The following is an 18,349-nucleotide window of genomic DNA, read 5'->3' as shown; positions in this document are numbered from 1 at the left end:
GGAGTCAAGAATATACAATGGGGAAAGGACATACTCTTCAATAAACGGTGTTGGGAAAACTGAACAGCCATGCAAAAGTCTGAAACTGTACCCCTATCTTACACTATATACAAAACTCAACTCAAAATGGATTAAAGACTTGAACATAAGACACAAAACTCCTGGAAGAAAGCATAAGCAGTAAGCTCTCTGACATCAATCTTGGTCATGACTTTTCAGATTTGACACCAAAAGCAAAGGCAACAAAAGCAAAAATAAGCAAGTGAGATTACATCAAACTAAAAAGCTTCTGCACAGCAAAGGAAGCCATCAACAAAATGAAAACCTACCGAATGGGAGAAAATATTTGCAAATCATATATCTGATAAGAGTTTCATCTCCAAAATATATGAAGAACTCCTCATACAACTCAAAAGCAAAAAGACAAATAACTTGATTAAAAAATGGGCAGAGGAACTGAATAGACATTTTCCCAAATAAGACATACAGATGGCCAACAGATTGTGAAAAGGTGCTCAATATCACTAGTTATCAGGGAAATGCAGATCAAAACCACAATGAGATATCACTTCACATTTGTTAGAATGGGTATTGTCAAAAAGATAAGAAATAACAAGCATTGGTGAGGATACGGAGAAAAGGGAACCCTTGTGCACTGTTGGTGTAATGCAAATTGATGCAGCCACTATGGAAAGTAGTATGGAGGTTTCTCAAAAGTTAAAAATAGAACTACCATATGATCCAGCAATTCCACTTCTGGGAATATATCCAAAGGAAATGAAAACACTATATTGATGGATGGCATTCATTGATGGATGAATGGATGAAGAAAATATACATACCATATATTGGATTACCATATATTCCATGTATAATGGAATATTATTCAGCCATAAAAAAGAACGAAATCTTGCCACTTGCAACAACATGGATGGACCTTGATGGCATTGTGCTAAGTGAAATAGAGAAAGATATATGTTGTGTGATCTAACTTATATGTGGAATCTAAAAAAGAAAAAACCAAGCTCATAGATACAGAGAACAGATTGGTGGTTGCCAGAGGTGGGGGTTTGGGGGTGGGAAAAATGGGTGAAACAGGTCAAAAGGTACAACTTTCAGTTATAAAATAAATAAGTCATGGAGTTGTAATGTACAGCCTTGTGACTATAGTTAACAATACTGTATTGCATATTTGCAAGTTGCTAAGAGAGTAGATTTTAATTTTTTTTAATTTTTATTTATTTATTTATTTTTCCCCCGAAGCCCCAGTAGATAGTTATTTATTTTTCCCCCGAAGCTGCACATCCTTCTAGCTGCTGCATGTGGGATGCGGCCTCAGCACGGCTGGAGAAGCGGTGCCTCGGTGCGCTAAGCCACAGGGCCGGCCCTTATAGAGTAGATTTTAAAAGTTCCCATCACAAGAAAAGAAATAATTTTGTAGCTATATAGTGACAGAGATTGACTAGACTTGTGATCATTTTGCAATATATACAAATATCTAATCATTATATTGTACACCTGAAACTAATATAATGTTATATGTCAATTATATCTCAATAAAAAGGGAAAAAAATTCAGGCTAAAACTATTTTGCCCCTGGCAGTGAAATAGAACTTTGAGAGATTATTTAATTGACCACTTATCTGCATCATGGGGAAAATTCAGAACCATCTGAGGAGGATGTTGGCCCAAATATCAGTTTCTCCCTCAGCTCATGTCAGAAGAGTAGCCTAACCAGAAATGGTTAGGCAAGAGCCCTTGTTGGCTCCTTGGTTTCCAAATTTGGATATTAACTGACCCATTGTTGATAGTTGTTAAGGAAAGTGGGTTGGTTCTCCCCTGACAGCAAAGAATAGCTTTTTTTTCCAGAAGTTTCCTAGAGAACCCAATCTAGTGTTCACTGCCCCTCAATTGATTAAACACGATCTGCAAATGGAATGCTTACACATGTCCCCCCTCAATTGATTAAACACGATCTGCAAATGGAATGCTTACACATGTCCTTCACTCAAGAGTCTGGAAGAAAGGTAGATACCCAAATCACAATAATTTGGCCCCTCTTGAGTTTCTTTAAACAAATTGTGAAATGTTGTGATGTTATAAACTCATACAAGGACCTTATAAACAAAGGCCTCCAATGCACTGTAAAGATGATGTAATCTATGTTTTTCATTGTCCTTTTCATGAGGAATCCTGGAGAAATTCCTGTCTGATCCTAGAATCAAAAATAGTCGCAATTTTCCTGAGCTGTTATATTCATTTTTATCTCATGAACACCATGGATCAGATCTGTCCAGATTTGTTTTTTCACCCTGACTGCTAGAACGCTGTGGTGGGCATTTGGCTGGCCACCTATATCTGGCTCCCTGCCTTCCACATGGAAGACCAGACTTCCCAGCTCTTGTGGGTGGAGTCATGAGACTAGTTCTGGCCAATGAGAGTGAGTAGAAGCAATGTAACGAAAGTATTTAATTGCTAGTGCAAGATCCTTCAAAGCTCTCTTTCCCTCTGCCACAGTGACGGGCAGCATGAGTGACAGTGGCTACTCCATCAGCACAGAAATTGGAGAGAGGAGTGGGGAGCAGGCCTCCAGCTCACCTGCAGTGGGCCTGTAACTTGAAAGAGAAATTAAAGCATAGTTGTTATAAACACCTGCGATTTTGGAATTGTTTTTACCATAGCACAACCTAATCTATCCTGATTACTGTAAATATGTACAGCTAACTATACAGCAGCCAGCCCTGGTGGTCTATCAGTTAAGATTCTACAGCAGGGTTCATTTCCAGGTCAGGGACCCACACCACCAGTCTGTGGGTTGTCAGACTGTGGTGGCTGCGTGTGGCTGGGATGCTGAAAGCTCTGCCACCGGGATTTCAAACACCAGCAGGGTCACCCATGGTGGACAGGTTTCAGCGGAGCTTCCGGACTAAGACAGACTAGGAAGAAGGACCTGGCCGCCCATTTCCGAAAACGTTGGCCATGAAAATCCTGTGAATAGCAGCAGAGCGTTGTCTGATGTAGTGCTGGAAGAGGAAAGGATGGTAGGCAAAGACCCGGCACGGTTCCGCTCGGCTGTCCACAGGGTGCTAGGGGTCAGACAGCACTAACAACAGCAACTATACAGCTCATTGATGGAAGGATGGTCAGTTGTTATTATATGTATTTTAATCTAATTTATTGATGGTTTTTGGCCTCACCTTTGTTTTTCATTTATCATTCAATATAGTTTAACATATCTAATGTTATCAAATTTTATGCATTCTTAAAAGCCATTTTTGAGAATAGGTCGGGAATAAATACATAAGGTAAAATAATGGATTTGTATGAACCCTGGGGAAAGACATCAGTATGAGTTGGCTCTGTAGGATAAACTGAGATTTTAAGCACAGGCTGCTCTGGAAATGCTGTTCTTTTTTTTTTTTTTTTTTTTTTTTTTTTATTATTTTTTTTTTAAAGATTTTTATTTATTCATTTTTTTCCCCCCAAAGCCCCAGTAGACAGTTGTATGTCATAGGTTCACATCCTTCTAGTTGCTGTACGTGGGACTCGGCCTCGCGTTGGACGGAGAAGTGGTGCCTTGGGGCGTGCCCGGGATCCGAACCCGGGCCGCCAGCATCAGAGCGCGCGCACTTAACCGCTAAGCCATGGAGCCGGCCCTGGAAATGCTGTTCTTAAAAGAGAAAATACTTAACATAAGCATAGGACTAGCAGCTGTATTTCCAGAGGGATACCCTAGAGGGCGTGTGGAATTTAGCATACAGCCCTTGGCCAGGATGGGTGCACTAAGATGGGGTATTGTGCAAGGATTTCGGTGGGAGTTTTTGTCTGTCTATTTTTCCACATTTTAAATTTCAGAAATCCATATTGATTGACCTACCTTTTATACAAAGTTGATCCTAGGCAAAATAAAACAAATTTAAGCTTGCCTATCTGCAACATTATTTTACTATAAAATTCAAAATTGAAGGGCATCTTACTTGGGATTTTATGAGTCTCTGTTCACACAGGAATTTTCTTTCAACGCTGAATTCTACCCAAACTTGCTCAATGTTTTTCTTTTTTTTTCACCTCTTCCTCAAAACCAACAAGTCTTGGCTCACACTTCTTGGGAGAGGCCTACTAAATGGCGAGTGTGTTAATCCGGCAATCTAATTGAGATAAAGTGTTAATGAGTGACAATACCTTATTAGTAATCGCACCTAACTGTCCAGATAGAATTATGTTTTTAACTGGCTCTAATGCCAAAATCAAAAGGGGACTACAGAGGTAAGTGTAGGAGCTGGTTTAGGGTAGAGGGCCTTCCAGGTTTGAGTACCATAACCAATCCTCATAGGTACCCATGAGCCTACATTCATAGCAATTCACCCATCACCCAAGACCACAGACAGTTCCACTCTCAGTAGAATTACTACTCACACAGCTAGTAGAATACCATTAAATATTTTCTAGAAGAATTTTGTTATTCAGATCCCCAGTTTGAGGATAATGCATTTGGAGTTTTGGTATGTTAGGAGCTGTTTTGTGGTTGTTTAAACCTTTGGTAAGAGTAACAAGAATTGGATACAGAATTGAAATGCATTTAATAATCTCCAAATATTCTTCAGTCAACAGCTTTAACCTTCTCTCTTTTGGAAAAAAGTACAGGTAAATGAAAGAACACGGATTTTGGAGTCAAAAAAATCTGGATTTAGACCTAGGCTTCCACATTATCCTGAGTTTTATATTCCTCAACTGTAAAGTGGGAATATCAATACACATCTCAAGGATTTAGGGGAAGCTTTATGTCGTATGAAAAGTACCTGGAATATCTCAAGAAAATGTTACTTTATCTTTTCATCAAATCTTTTGTCAGATGTAAACATCATGAAAAAAATAATTTATTTAAATTGCATTTTTAATATATAGAGTTGAAATGGCATTTCTAGTTAATATTGGTAAGGGAAGCAGCTGACTGAGAGTACTAATGGTGAGATGCCCATGGTTGGCAGAGTGGATCTGGGTTTGGTATTACAATCAATACTTGTGACATCTGTCCACCACATAAGGTCCTGGCATTCTGCTTCCCCAGTGGGGACACATCAGTTGGTAGATTCCAGCCTCTCACATAAGCCTTCATTCCTAGCTCAATTCTATCTTATTACCCCGACATGATTCCACATAAAAAGGAAATGAAAAGTTAGACTAGAATAGTTAAAATTATTGGGTTGCTTGGACATGATCTAAAGTTCATTTTTTTAAGTTAGTCTTTTCAACAGAATAACAAACTAAAGAAATGTTCAGTCTTAGGGACATTTCCCAGGTCATATATTATTTCAGTGTCTACCAACATATACCTGATTAAATTCGATTATTATAAACTGCCATTTTCAAAATAACTAGTTATTTTTTATTATGTTATTTTTTAGCCAATTAGAATATGTAACCAGAACCAATAAAAAAGCAAAATATGTATATATATAGGAAGAAAAGTTTCTATAATAAGTGCCTGCTAAAGGATATGCGTTTTAGTTATTATTCTAGAAAAACATTACTGAAATGTCAGCAATTCTAATAACAATCTAGACCGCTCTTACTTGCAGAGCATATACAAAAGAAAATATAAAATTCCATGAAATCCCTGATTATTGACACCTAATTTTTATTGAGTCGTGGCTTCATCCTTAACACTCGGCTACAAATCTTTCATGTTTTCATTCATTTCCTAGTGCCTGCACTGATTGGATTGAGGGATGGGTGATACATTCTCTCCATGATTTCTGTCCTGGGTTTCCAAATCACTCCAAGGGAAAAAGAATCACTTTCATCATCCTTTTTAAGAGGGACAAGCAGCTCTGGTCAAAGTATTAACTTCCATGACCATCCTATTACAACACCTTGTTTGAACCAGGGACAGTGGTCAAAACTGATTAAAATACAACAATTAATGTGCACTCTCTTGGGTTTCACTGTAAAATATAATTTCATGCATTTCAAGTTTGGTTAAGTTTTTACAGCTAAATTTTCTGAGTCTTTGTTTTGCTAACTTGTAGCATTTTGAATCACGTATATATTATTAAATAAGATCAAAGGAAAATATTTCAGAGGGGAATCCATTCTATTTTTCTGGTTTGCAATCCGTCTTAATTTCACCGAGGAGCTAGAAGACTGAACCACCCCTCCTCTGAGGACAAACTCCTTGGACCTTGCTCTGGGCTGTGACTATACCTTCTTTTCCTTCTCCGTCTCTTCTCCTCCACACTTCTTGGATATTTTGTTCCTTTGTCCTTTTAACCCTGAAAGATTAGCAGAAATGCATGAAAACCTTAGTTATTTTGCACAAAAGAAATAGATAAGCTATGCAAGATGAAGAACAAGTGGGAGACCTTGGATGAAGGAGACACAGTTGTGAGGGTGGGAGAGAACAGGCCGGAACAGTGCAGGCGGGAAGAAGGGCTGGTTCAGCAACCAAGCAGAAATGAGTGCCCTGGGGAGACAGAAGTTGAACAGCAAAATTCAATTAGGACCGAAGGGAGGGTCACCAGGCACCAAGCCGAGAACGGGGACAGTGCGGAGGTTGGGATTTCGGGTGAACCAAAGGAAGGAGCTGCTGTCCATGTCGGTATTCTCAGGGTGTTGGTTGGTTTGTTTTCATAAAAAATAAAACCAGTAACGCTGACAAGACTGATTCTGAAATACTTGCAATCCCTCAGTATGGTAAAATTTACGGGGACATTTCTTGCCCTCATAGTCTTCGCAATAGCAAACCTCATTTGGGTATATTTTGGTAGGTGGAGTCAGGGCTCTCTAAACAAGGAATTGACCACTCTGCTTTGAGGCATCTCCATAAAAGGGGAGAGATCAGAGGAAGGAGGGGAAGGAGAGCATCAAGTACTGATTGATATGACCCAAGGAATGGCTGGGAGGATGGGCTTCTAGTCTGTAGAGACAGAAGTGAAAGTGCTCAAGTGAAGGGGAGGAGAAATTTGTAGAGAGGGCAGTGGAGGGAGAAAATCCCCACTGATAGCATCTATATATTTTTTTTTCAGTGAAGAAGAAAGCAAGGTCATCTGCTGAGACTAAGGGGACAGAGGCTCAGGGGCTTGAGTAGACTAATGATAGTCCATAATTATTAATATTGTACATCAATTTAAATTCTCCAAAATTGGGCAAAAAAATCTAAACGTATTTTAAGTAAAAACTAAATAGCAGGGCCGGCCCCGTGGCTTAGCGGTTAAGTGCACGCGCTCCGCTGCTGGCGGCCCGGGTTTGGATCCTTGGTGCGCACCAACGCACTGTTTCTCCGGCCATGCTGAGGCCGCGTCCCACACACAGCAACTAGAGGGATGTGAAACTATGACATACAACTATCTACTGGGGCTTTGGGGGGAAAAAAATAAATAAATAAAAATCTTTAAAAAAAAAAAAAAAAAACTAAATAGCAACCTTTTTTTGTGTGTGTGTGAGGAAGATCAGCCCTGAGCTAACATCCATGCCAATCCTCCTCTTTTTGCTGAGGAAGACTGGCTCTGAGCTAACATCTATTGCCAATCCTCCTCCTTTTTTTTCCCCCCAAAGCCCCAGTAGATAGTTGTATGTCATAGTTGCACATCCTGCTAGAGCAACCTTTTCATTTATACTGGCCCTGTGGATCACTGGCATAGAGGCAGAAGAAAAAAGTTCTCTCTATATCCAGCAATTTAACTAGGCTGAGAAACTCTAGGGACTATACTGACAGTACAGGTTTAGAAGAGAGAAGAAGAAAAAAAGCACTGACACATTTTCAGGAAAGACAGATGGTTTTAAAAGTAGGACTGAATGAAATAGTTGAAGTTCTTGGTTTTTTTGTTTTTTTTTTTAAAGATTTTATTTATTTATTTTTTTCCCCCCAAAGCCCCAGTAGATAGTTGTATGTCATACCTGCACATCCTTCTAGTTGCTGTATGTGGGACGTGGCCTCAGCATGGCCGGAGAAGCGATGTGTCAGTGCGCGCCCGGGATCCGAACCCGGGCCGCCAGCAGCGGAGCGCGTGCACTTAACCGCTAAGCCAAGGGGCCGGCCCAGTTTTTTTTGTTTTTTGATTGTTTCACTCCTGCATAATACATACCTATGTCCTATAATCTAGATCATAGAGAAACAAATAAAATACTATATAAATATTTGCCAAAATCACACCAAAAAGAAATGAAACGTGAGATAATGATATAAACCTCTGGAAAATGCATACTTTGCTACTTTTTATTTCCATTTTCCACAGGCAATGGCAGCATTGAGTGAGAGAGTTTGAATATACAGTTTCAACCAATTCAAATTTTATTCTTATTTTATAAACTTGGATTCCAGAGAGATCATTAAATTTATCTGGCGCATACTGATTTAGGAAAACAGAACAAAAATACTCATCACCATCACCCTACCCCAAACCCTCAAAACCTCTTCTTCCTTTTCTGTTACCTATTTTTGCCTTATTTTGTTATGACGGAAAGCACCCCAAAGCTTGAGGTTTTAGGCCCCAAAACACCAAAGTCTAGGTATATGATCTTGAGCAAGTAACCCAAGCCACTTGGACCTCAGTCTTCCCATGAACAAGAATGAAAAAAAGGCACCAGCTCTGGCTCTCCTTCTGAGATATTGGGAAGATATCTGTAAGCGTCTGTCTTGCCCAGAGACCTTCTGACCCGCTGGAGAGGTGAGAGTTACAAAGCTAATCTTTGTGGCTAAGAAGGCAGCCTGGAATTCCTGGACATTCCAAAGTAAAGGGTCCTGGGGTTAGGTCCTGAGAGATGAGACTGCTGTTTGGGGAGGACTTCTGGAGATTTATAGTTATGTCACGGAGATATTAAAGTGAATGTGACCTTATTCTGCAGTCACAGGCCTGCGACATCTGGGCTATATACGTCTTATCTCATTTGAGCTTCATAACAAACCAGGGAGAGAGGAATTACAACCTCAAATTATAGACGAGGAAGCTGGGATGTGACGAGTTCAGTGTCTTATTCAAGATCATCCAGCTGAAACTACAGAGCTGAGATTCTAAAAGCAATTTCTCTGAACATTCTTTTTGTCTACAGGACCATTCTGCTTCACAAAGGCCCTTCTGTCCAGGGATATTGAGGTAGCATATTGTTAAAATAGAAACGCCACACTTGCTATTACTTTGGCTTGTTATTAACACTTGGAGCACAACTCTATATCACTTTGGATTATAATTATTTATATGTTTGCTTCCTGCCCTAAACTGTAAACTTTTCAAGGAAAAGAGCTGTGTTGTATCCATCGTTAGTTTCCAACACCAAGGAGAATTTTTCCGATTAAGTGTTTGCTAAACAGCTTGCTATATGCACGAATGAGTAAATGAATGACTGAATGATGTGCAAATGTGTACCTTGTATTCCTCGTTAATGTGCACAATTCTGATGGGTGTGGAGGGTGACTCTTTGACTCCTCATAGCATCCAACATAAGGCTCAGTAAATGATGCTCAATGAAATAATTAAAAATTTTCACCGAAATTTCTGGTGTGGTTTAATAAATTCACTGACTTCTGAAATGTTTTCCTGTAAGTGCTCATTAAACCATATTAGTTGATGTCAACACACTGCAACCCAAGAAAATATTAAGAAGGCTCTAAAAGAGAAGTGAAAAATTGTAGGGATAAGTAACATCAAATAAAATTTAGTTGCTTACATGGTCTAGCTGTTTCTATAGGAGTTTTTCCTTTTTGTTTACTTCAAATAGCAAAACATCTGGTCATTCGCCTGGGAAAGGAGATTCTATTCTAGTCTATTGCATACAACTTATTTTTGATAATAATCTATGTTTCATAGAGTATGTATTATGTTTCTTTAATTTTTTTGGAAGAAAATCATTTTAATTCTCATTAATTCACGATTAACATCATGACAGCTCATGTAAGGAGGCCACACAAACATTTGCCCAGCTCCAAACATCACACCATCTTAATGAACTTCTCTACAGTAGGAACATCCTCTGCTATTGTGATTCTGAAGTGAAGAAGTTACCAATAATGGAGGAGAAGTTTAACTGGTCCTTTTATACTTTATTCTTGCACAATCAATTATGGTTTTATGCCAAATTAACATGGTCATGGAAGCCCATTTTCCATTTCTTCAATTGAAACTTCTTGATTAGGTTAATCCATTTGCAAGCCCGTCCTGCTTCAGCAACTCATCGAAACCCTCACAAAGATCAAGATCACTCTGGGTCTGGGCACACTCCAAAAACTTTCCTCTCATAGTGGCCAGGACCAATCTGCTGCTGCTTTGCCTGTGGGGCTCCCTCCGGCTTGTGGTCAGGATGTCAGGCCTTGAGGGCTTAGCATTTATTCCTCCACTGAAGCCCCCAGGAATGACATGGCCCAGCACATGCGGGACAGCAGTGCCCAAAGCCATACTAGCTGCAGTGGTTGCCATCTGGGCCATCAGACACGGGATTGCGTTAAGCCTATAGCATCTTTTCATTGCTGAGATAAACCCTGCTTAGTGTCATTCTTTTTATATACTGCTAGATTTATTTGCTAATCTGATGTTACAGGGTTACACAGTTTAAGTGAACTATTATCTTTTCCCTTCCTTCTTTTCAAATGAATTTTTTATCTATTATTGATCAGTTTTGGTATCTGTGCTCTCTAGTTGAGATGTTTTCCATATTCTTGTACGGTAAGAACTCTTGGTGGTCATTTTACCAAAACTACAATGAACTTGGTTGTTCACTACCCCTTTATTTCTTTTTTTTTTTTTAATTTTTTGTTTATTGCAGTAACATTGGTTTATAACATTGTAAAAATTTCAGGTGTACATCATTGTACTTCTATTTCTGCATAGATTACATCATGTTCACCACCAAAATACTAATTACAACCCATCACCACACACATGTACCCAATTATCCCTTTCACCCTCCTCCCTCCCCCCTTCCCCTCTGGTAACCACCAATCCAATCTCTGTCCCTATGTGTTTGTTTATTGTTGTTATTATCTACTACTTAATGAAGGAAATCATACGGTATTTGACCTTCTCCCTCTGACTTATTTCACTTTGCATCATGCCCTCAATGTCCATCCATGTTGTCACAAATGGCTGGATTTCGTCGTTTCTTATGGCTGAGTAGTATTCCATTGTGTATATATACCACAGCTTTTTTATCCATTCGTCCCTTGATGGGCACTTAGGTTGCTTCCAAGTCTTGGCTATCGTGAATAAGGCTGCAATGAACACAGGGGTGCATGTACCTTTGCAAATTGGTGTTTTCAAGTTCTTTGGATAAATACCCAACAGTGGAATAGCTGGATCATATGGTAGTTCTATCGTTGATTTTTTGAGGAATCTCCATACTGTTTTCCATAGTGGCTGCACCAGTTTGCACTCCCACCAGCAGTGTATGAGAGTTCCCTTCTCTCCACAACCTCTCCAACACATGTTGTTTCCTGTCTTGTTAATTATAGCCATTCTGACGGGCGTGAGGTGATATCTCATTGTAGTTTTGATTTGCATTTCCCTGATAGTTAGTGATTTTGAACATCTTTTCATGTGTCTGTTGGCCATCTGTATATCTTCTTTGGAGAAATGTCTGTTCAGGTCTTTTGCCCATTTTTAATTGGGTTGGTAGTTTTTGTTGTTGAGATGCATGAGTTCTTTATATATTTTGGAGATTAAGCCCTTATCAGATGTATGGTTTGCAAATATCTTCTCCCAATTGTTAGGTTGTCTTTTCGTTTTGTTGATGGTTTCCTTTGCTGTGCAGAAGATTTTTAGTTTGATGTAGTCCCATTTGTTTATTTTTTCTATTGTTTCTCTTGCCCGGTCAGATGTGGTGTTTGAAAAGATGTTGCTAAGACTGATGTCGAAGAGCGTACTGCCTATGTTTTCTTCTAGAACTTTCACAGTTTCAGGTCTTACATTCAAGTCTTTAATCCATTTGGAGTTAATTTTTGTGTATGGTGTAAGGTAAGAGTCTACTTTCACTTTTTGCATATGGCTATCCAGTTTTCCCAACACCATTTGTTGAAGAGACTTTCTTTTCCCCATTGTATGTTCTTGGCTCCTTTGTCAAAGATTAGCTGTCCATAGATGTGTGGGTTTATTTCTGGGCTTTCGATTCTATTCCATTGATCTGTGTGTCTGTTTTTGTGCCAGTACCATGCTGTTTTGGTTACTATAGCTTTGTAGTATATTTTGAAATCAGGGAGTGTGATACCTCCAGCTTTGTTCTTTTTCTCAGGATTCCTTTAGCTATTCGGGGTCTTTTGTTGTTCCATATAAATTTTAGGATTCTTTGTTCTATTTCTGTGAAAAATGTTGTTGGAACTTTGATAGGGATTGCATTGAATCTATAGATGGCTTTAGGAAGTATGGACATCTTAACTATGGTAATTCTTCCAACCCAAGAGCACGAAATATCTGTCCATTTCTATGTCTGTTCTGCAATTTCTCTCAGCAATGTTTTATAGTTTTCTGTACAGATCTTTCACCTCTTTGGTTAAGTTTATTCCTAGGTATTTTATTCTTTTTGTTGCAATTGTAAATGGGATGGTATTCTTAATTTCTCTTTCTGCTACTTCGTTGTTAGTGTACAGAAATGCAACTGATTTTTGTATGTTGATTTTGTATCCTGCAACTTTCCCATATTCGTTTATTACTTCTAAAAGTTTTCTGGTGGATTCTTTAGGGTTTTCTATATATAAAATCATGTCATCTGCAAATAGTGACAGTTTCACTTCTTCCTTTCCAATTTGGATCCCTTTTATTTCTTTCTCTTGCCTGATTGCTCTGGCTAGGACTTCCAATACTATGTTAAATAGGAGTGGTGACAGTGGGCATCCTTGTCTGGTTCCTGTTCTTAGAGGGATAGCTTTCAGTTTTTCACCATTGAGGATGATATTAGCTGTGGGTTTCTCATATATGGTCTTTATTATGTTGAGGTACTTTCCTTCTATACCCATTTTATTCAGAGTTTTTATCATAAATGGATGCTGGATCTTGTCAAATGCTTTCTCTGCATCTATTGAGATGATCATGTGATTTTTGTTCTTCATTTTATTAATGTGGTGTATTACGTTGATTGATTTGCGAATGTTAAACCATCCCTGCATACCTGGAATAAATCCCACTTGATCATGGTGTATAATCTTTTAACATATTGTTGTATGCGATTTGCTAGTATTTTGTTGAGGATTTTCGCATCGATGTTCATCAGTGATATTGGCCTGTAATTTTCTTTTTTTGTGTTGTCCTTGTCTGGTTTTGGTATCAGGGTAATGTCAGCTTCGTAGAATGAGTTAGGGAGCTTCCCCCCCTCCTCAATTTGTTGGAAGAGTTTGAGAAGGATAGGTATTAAGTCTTCTTTGAATGTTTGGTAGAATTCACCAGGGAAGCCGTCTGGTCCTGGACTTTTATTTTTGGGGAGGGTTTTGATTACTGTTTCGATCTCCTTACTGGTGATTGGTCTATTCAAATTCTCTACTTCTTCTTGATCCAGTTTTGGAAGGCTGTATGATTCTAAGAATTTATCCATTTCTTCCAGATTGTCGAATTGGTTGGCATATAGTTTTTCATAGTATTCTCTTATAATCTTTTGTATTTCTGAGGTGTCTGTTGTAATTTCTCCTCTTTCATTTCTGATTTTACTTATTTGTGCCTTCTCTCTTTTTTTCTTGGTGAGTCTAGCTAAAGGTTTGTCTATTTTGTTGATCTTTTCAAAGAACCAGCTCTTGGTTTTATTAATTTTTTCTATTGTTTTTTTGGTCTCTATTTCATTTATTTCTGCTCTGATTTTTATTATTTCCCTTCTTCTACTGATTTTGGGCTTTGTTTGTTCTTCTTTTTCCAGTTCCTTTAGGTGCATTGTTAGATTGTTTATTTGAGATTTTTCTTGTTTGTTGAGATAGGCCTGTATTGCTATAAACTTCCCTCTTAGAACCGCTTTTGCTGTATCCCATAAATTCTGGCATGTCGTATTTTCATTTTCATTTGTCTCCAGGTATTTTTTGATTTCTTCTTTGATTTCTTCATTAACCCAGTCGTTGTTCAGTAGCATTTTGTTTAATCTCCATGTATTTGTGGCTTTTCTGATTTTCTTCCTATAGTTGATTTCTAGTTTCATACCTTTGTGGTCAGAAAAGATGCTTGGTATTATTTCAATCTTCTTAAATTTATGGAGACTTGTTTTGTGGCCTAATATGTGATCAATCCTGGAGAACGTTCCATGTGCATTTGAAAAGAACGTGTATTCTTTGGTTTTTGGATGGAATGCTCTGTATATATCTACTAGGTCCATCTGTTCTAGTGTGTCGTTTAAGGCCAATGTTTCCTTATTGATCTTCTGTTTGGATGATCTATCCGTTGGTGTAAGTGGAGTGTTAAAGTCCCCTACTATTATTGTGTTACTGTCTATTTCTGTTTTTATGTCTGTTAATAATTGCTTTATATATTTAGGTGCACCTACATTGGGTGCGTAGATATTTACAAGTGTTATATCCTCTTGTTGGATTGTTCCCTTGATCATTATGTAATGCCCTTCTTTGTCTCGTTTTACAGTTTTTGTTTTAAAGTCTATTTTGTCTGATATGAGTACTGCTACCCCAGCTTTCTTTTCATTTCCATTTTGCGTGGAGTATCTTTTTCCATCCCTTCACTTTCAGTTTGTGAGTGTCTTTAGGTCTGAAGTGTGTCTCTTGTATGCAGCATATATATGGGTCTTGTTTTTATCCAGTCAGCCACCCTATGCCTTTTAATTGGAGCATTTAGTCCATTGACGTTTAAAGTAGCTATTGATAAGTATGTACTTACTGCCATTTTTAACTTTTTTTTTTTTTTTTCTCAGTGTTTTAGTAGTCCTTCTCTGTTCCTTACTTCTTCTATACAGAATTGATGGTCACTTTAGTTTGACCTCTGTCTGAAAGCTGTACTCTTTAACTACCCTCCTCCCTCCTTTTATGTTTTTGATATCATATCCAACCTCTTTTTTGTGCATTTGTATCCATTACGTTCTAATCGTGGAAATAGATAATTTTTCCTATTTGTGGTCTTCTCTTTTCCCCTTAAATCAGTCCCTTTAACATTTCTTGTAACACTGGTTTCTTGGTGACAAACTCCTTTAATTTTTGCTTATCTGGGAAATTTTTGATCTCTCCTTCCATTTTGAACGATAACATTGCTGGGTAGAGTATTCTTGGCTGTAAGTTTTTTCCTTTTAGCACTTTAAATATATCATGCCATTCTCTTCTAGCCTGTAAGGTTTCTGCTGAGAAGTCAGCTGATAGCCTTATGGGGTTTCCTTTGTATGTAACTTGACATTCTCTTGCGGCTTTTAGGATTCTCTCTTTATCTTTAATTCTGGACATTTTGATTATGATGTGTCTTGGTGTGGGCCTCTTTGGGTTTATCTTGTTTGGGGCTCTCTGTGCCTCCTGTACCTGGATGTCTGTTTCCTTCCTTAGGTTAGGGAAGTTTTCATCTATTATTTCTTGAAATAGATTCTCTGCCCCCTTGTCTCGCTCTTCTCCTTCCGGGACACCTATAACACGGATGTTAGTGCGCTTTATGTTGTCCTAGAGGTCCCTTAGACTGTCCTCACTCTTTTTAATTCTTTTCTCTTTTACCTGTTCACCTTGGGTAATTTCTTCTAGTCTTTCTTCCAGCTCACAGATCCGTTCTTCTGTATCCTCTACTCTGCTTTTGAGTCCCTCTAATGAGTTTTTCATTTCCAGTATTGTATTCTTCATTTCTGATTGGTTCTTTTTTATATCTTCCATTTCTTTGTTGACATTCTCACTGAGTCCATCTATTCTCCCCAGATCAGTGAGCATCCTTAACACTCTTAGTTTGAACTCTCTGTCGGGTAGGTTGCTCATTTCTGTTTCACTAAGTTCCTTTTCTGGGGTTTTGTCCTGTTCCGTTACTTGGAATGTATTCTTTTGCCTCTTCATTTTGCCTCTTTCGCTGTGCTTGTATCTACGTATTAGGTAGGTCAGCTACGTCTCCTGCTCTTGGATAGGTGACCTTATGTAAGTGATGGCTTAGGAGGCTTCCAGTGTGCTTCCCTCAGTTCTCAATGTTCCAGGGGTGACCCCTATGTGGGCTACGTGTATCCTTCTGCTGTGGCCTGTTTGCTCTCCCTGTAGGCGCCCAGGGAGGCTGAGTTATGCTCCTGGCCAGCTGTTGTAATGCTCAGCTGCTTGTAGTTGTTGTGGGCCCTTCAGTCTCTTTATCAGCTGTGGGGAGCCCCAGCACAGTTGGCTGTAAGTTCTAATACCACATTTGTGTTGCAGTATTTCTTTTAAGTGAGTAGGCCCCCAGCGTGGCAGGTTGTTAGGCTCAGGGCCTTACAATTGCTGTAAGCCTCTAGCCTATTAGGTCTCTTGTCAGCTCTCTGAGGATTGCAGCTGGGTGGGGCTGGCCTCAGGCACAGGAGCACCCAATTGTTTCAGGTTTTGGAAGGTGGAGCAAACCTCCTATGTGGGTCTTTGAGAAGTACAAGTCTTCTGCAGCTGACAAGCCCTGCCGCCCACAGGTCCACACACACAGTCAACACAGTCCTGCCCCGTGTGAGTGCCCCGACCTCCCCAAGCGGACCCAGTCTCTCCAAGGCGGGAGCCCCACACACTCCGCCACCGCCCCACACTCTCCACCCGCTCCTTGTGCACACCCTGCCCGGCTCAAGTCAGCTCAGTTGCCAGGCTGCAGAGAATCCAGTCACCAATCTATGCAGGCCCACACGTTGCCTGAGGGCTTGTTGTTGGGTGGGGCTAGTCTCTAGGGTGGGCTGCCTGCCCTGGCTGAGCTGGATTAAATCGGTGCTCTAGCGGGTGGAGCAGACCCTGGGCTAGCAGGTCTCAGGGAGAACTCCAATGGCGTCTGTGTCAGCACGCTCACACCAGGCCACAACAATGGCCGCCGCCAATGTCCCAGTCCCTGGAGAGGTCTCACCCCTCACCGAGATGCACTCAGGGCCTATTAGGTGAGTCTCTTGTCACCGAAGCACTGTGCACCTTTCTTTCTGGTGATTTTAGGATGCTTTCTGGAATGGGTGAGTTTGTGCGCGGGCCCTTTAAGAGCCAGTTTTAGTTTCTTTGTGAACCGGGTTTGCTGGGGGTGCTACCCAATGCTTTAGTAGCAGGCAAAGTCAGATATTATGCTGCTGGTCTCAATTGTGCCGGGTCCACAAAATGCCCACAGCGGGGGCCTCCCTGGCTCAGGGCCCCGCGCCTCCAGGGAGGCTGCGTACCTGTGAGCTGCTCCCGGCGGCCGTGAAGCTGGCGGCTTGTGAAGGCGGCGTTTTTCCTCTCCAGAAGGGAGTCTCTGCCTCTTCTACCCCAGTTAGGATTGTCCGTTGCTGCAGGAGTTCCTCTCATCCAGTTTTCAGTTCTGTCTCAGGGGTAATTTTTCCACGAGTAGTTGTAAATTGGCTGTGTCCACGGGAGGAGGTGAGTTCAGAGTCTGCCTACGCCGCCATCTTGACTCCGCCCTACCCCTTTATTTCTTGATGAGAATGTCAGACATGATTATTTTATTAGGCTTTCCAAAGTTTTATCTATTTTTCAATTGATTAGGTATATTGATTTTTAATTTGCTCTCTATCTCATTGAATTCTTCTTTTATACATAAGAGTTGTTATATAGTGTTCTCATCTTTATTCATTTCTCAGTAGTTTGTACTTTTCATTTTGTTTTCCTCTTGAGCCCAAGAGTTATCTTTTTGTTATTAATAGCTTTGCATTCTCATCAATGAGTGGTCTGTAGAATCTGTTTTTAGAAATTTATTGCAATTTTGTTTGTGACCTAGTCTCTTTTTTTACTATTCTATATGTGTTTGAAAATATTTCTCATCTATTGGGTCAAAATTCTATTTAAATCTAAAAGATCAAGAGTGTTAATTGTGCTATTGAAATTCTCTACATCCTTATTTAATTTTACCTGTCTTTGATCTCTTTCATGAGATGTATTGAGTTTTCCACTATAATTGTGGATGTATCAATTATTTGATCTCTCTAACTTTTTGCTTTATCTTAAAGATGTATTGTTAGTTACATTTTTATAGTGGATATATTCTTGATTGATTTTCCTCTATTAAAGAATTAATTTTTGTCCCACATAATACATTTTACATTGAATTCTATCTTGTGTGATGTTATTATTGCTACTCTCGCCTTTCCTTTTGTTGTTGCTTATCTGATATGTTTTATCCACTCCTTGGTTTCATACTTTTTTGTTTCATATTTTCAGGTGTGTTTCCTGAAACAACCTACAATTAAACTCTGGTTACATACCTGAACCCCTCTTTCTTTTATTAGGAAAACTTAATCAATTAATAATGTTGTTATTAGTGATATTCTTGGACTTATGGATATCATTTTG

The 18,349-nt window shown here is 39.4% G+C and overlaps 1 long non-coding RNA gene across 1 annotated transcript in view; it reads right to left on the bottom strand.

Annotated features, from left to right (window-relative positions):
• The window catches only part of LOC147912961 (uncharacterized), a 45,342-nt gene extending 27,891 nt beyond the window's left edge, over window positions 1-17,451 (bottom strand). Inside the window, exons 1-2 of the long non-coding RNA XR_015549327.1 lie at window positions 17,221-17,451; window positions 6,205-6,272 (exon numbers count right to left, since the gene is read on the bottom strand). This is a non-coding gene — a long non-coding RNA (uncharacterized LOC147912961). The remainder of the gene's footprint in view (window positions 1-6,204; window positions 6,273-17,220) is intronic.
• Window positions 17,452-18,349: the final 898 nt, after the last annotated feature.

The sequence above is a fragment of the Ceratotherium simum genome, chromosome 32 (genome assembly GCF_057802395.1).
Source record: "Ceratotherium simum simum isolate JZ-2026a chromosome 32, ASM5780239v1, whole genome shotgun sequence".
Taxonomy (NCBI): Eukaryota; Metazoa; Chordata; class Mammalia; order Perissodactyla; family Rhinocerotidae; genus Ceratotherium; species Ceratotherium simum.
Note: the sequence above shows the minus strand (reverse complement) of the source record. Positions and strands in the feature narration are given on the sequence as shown.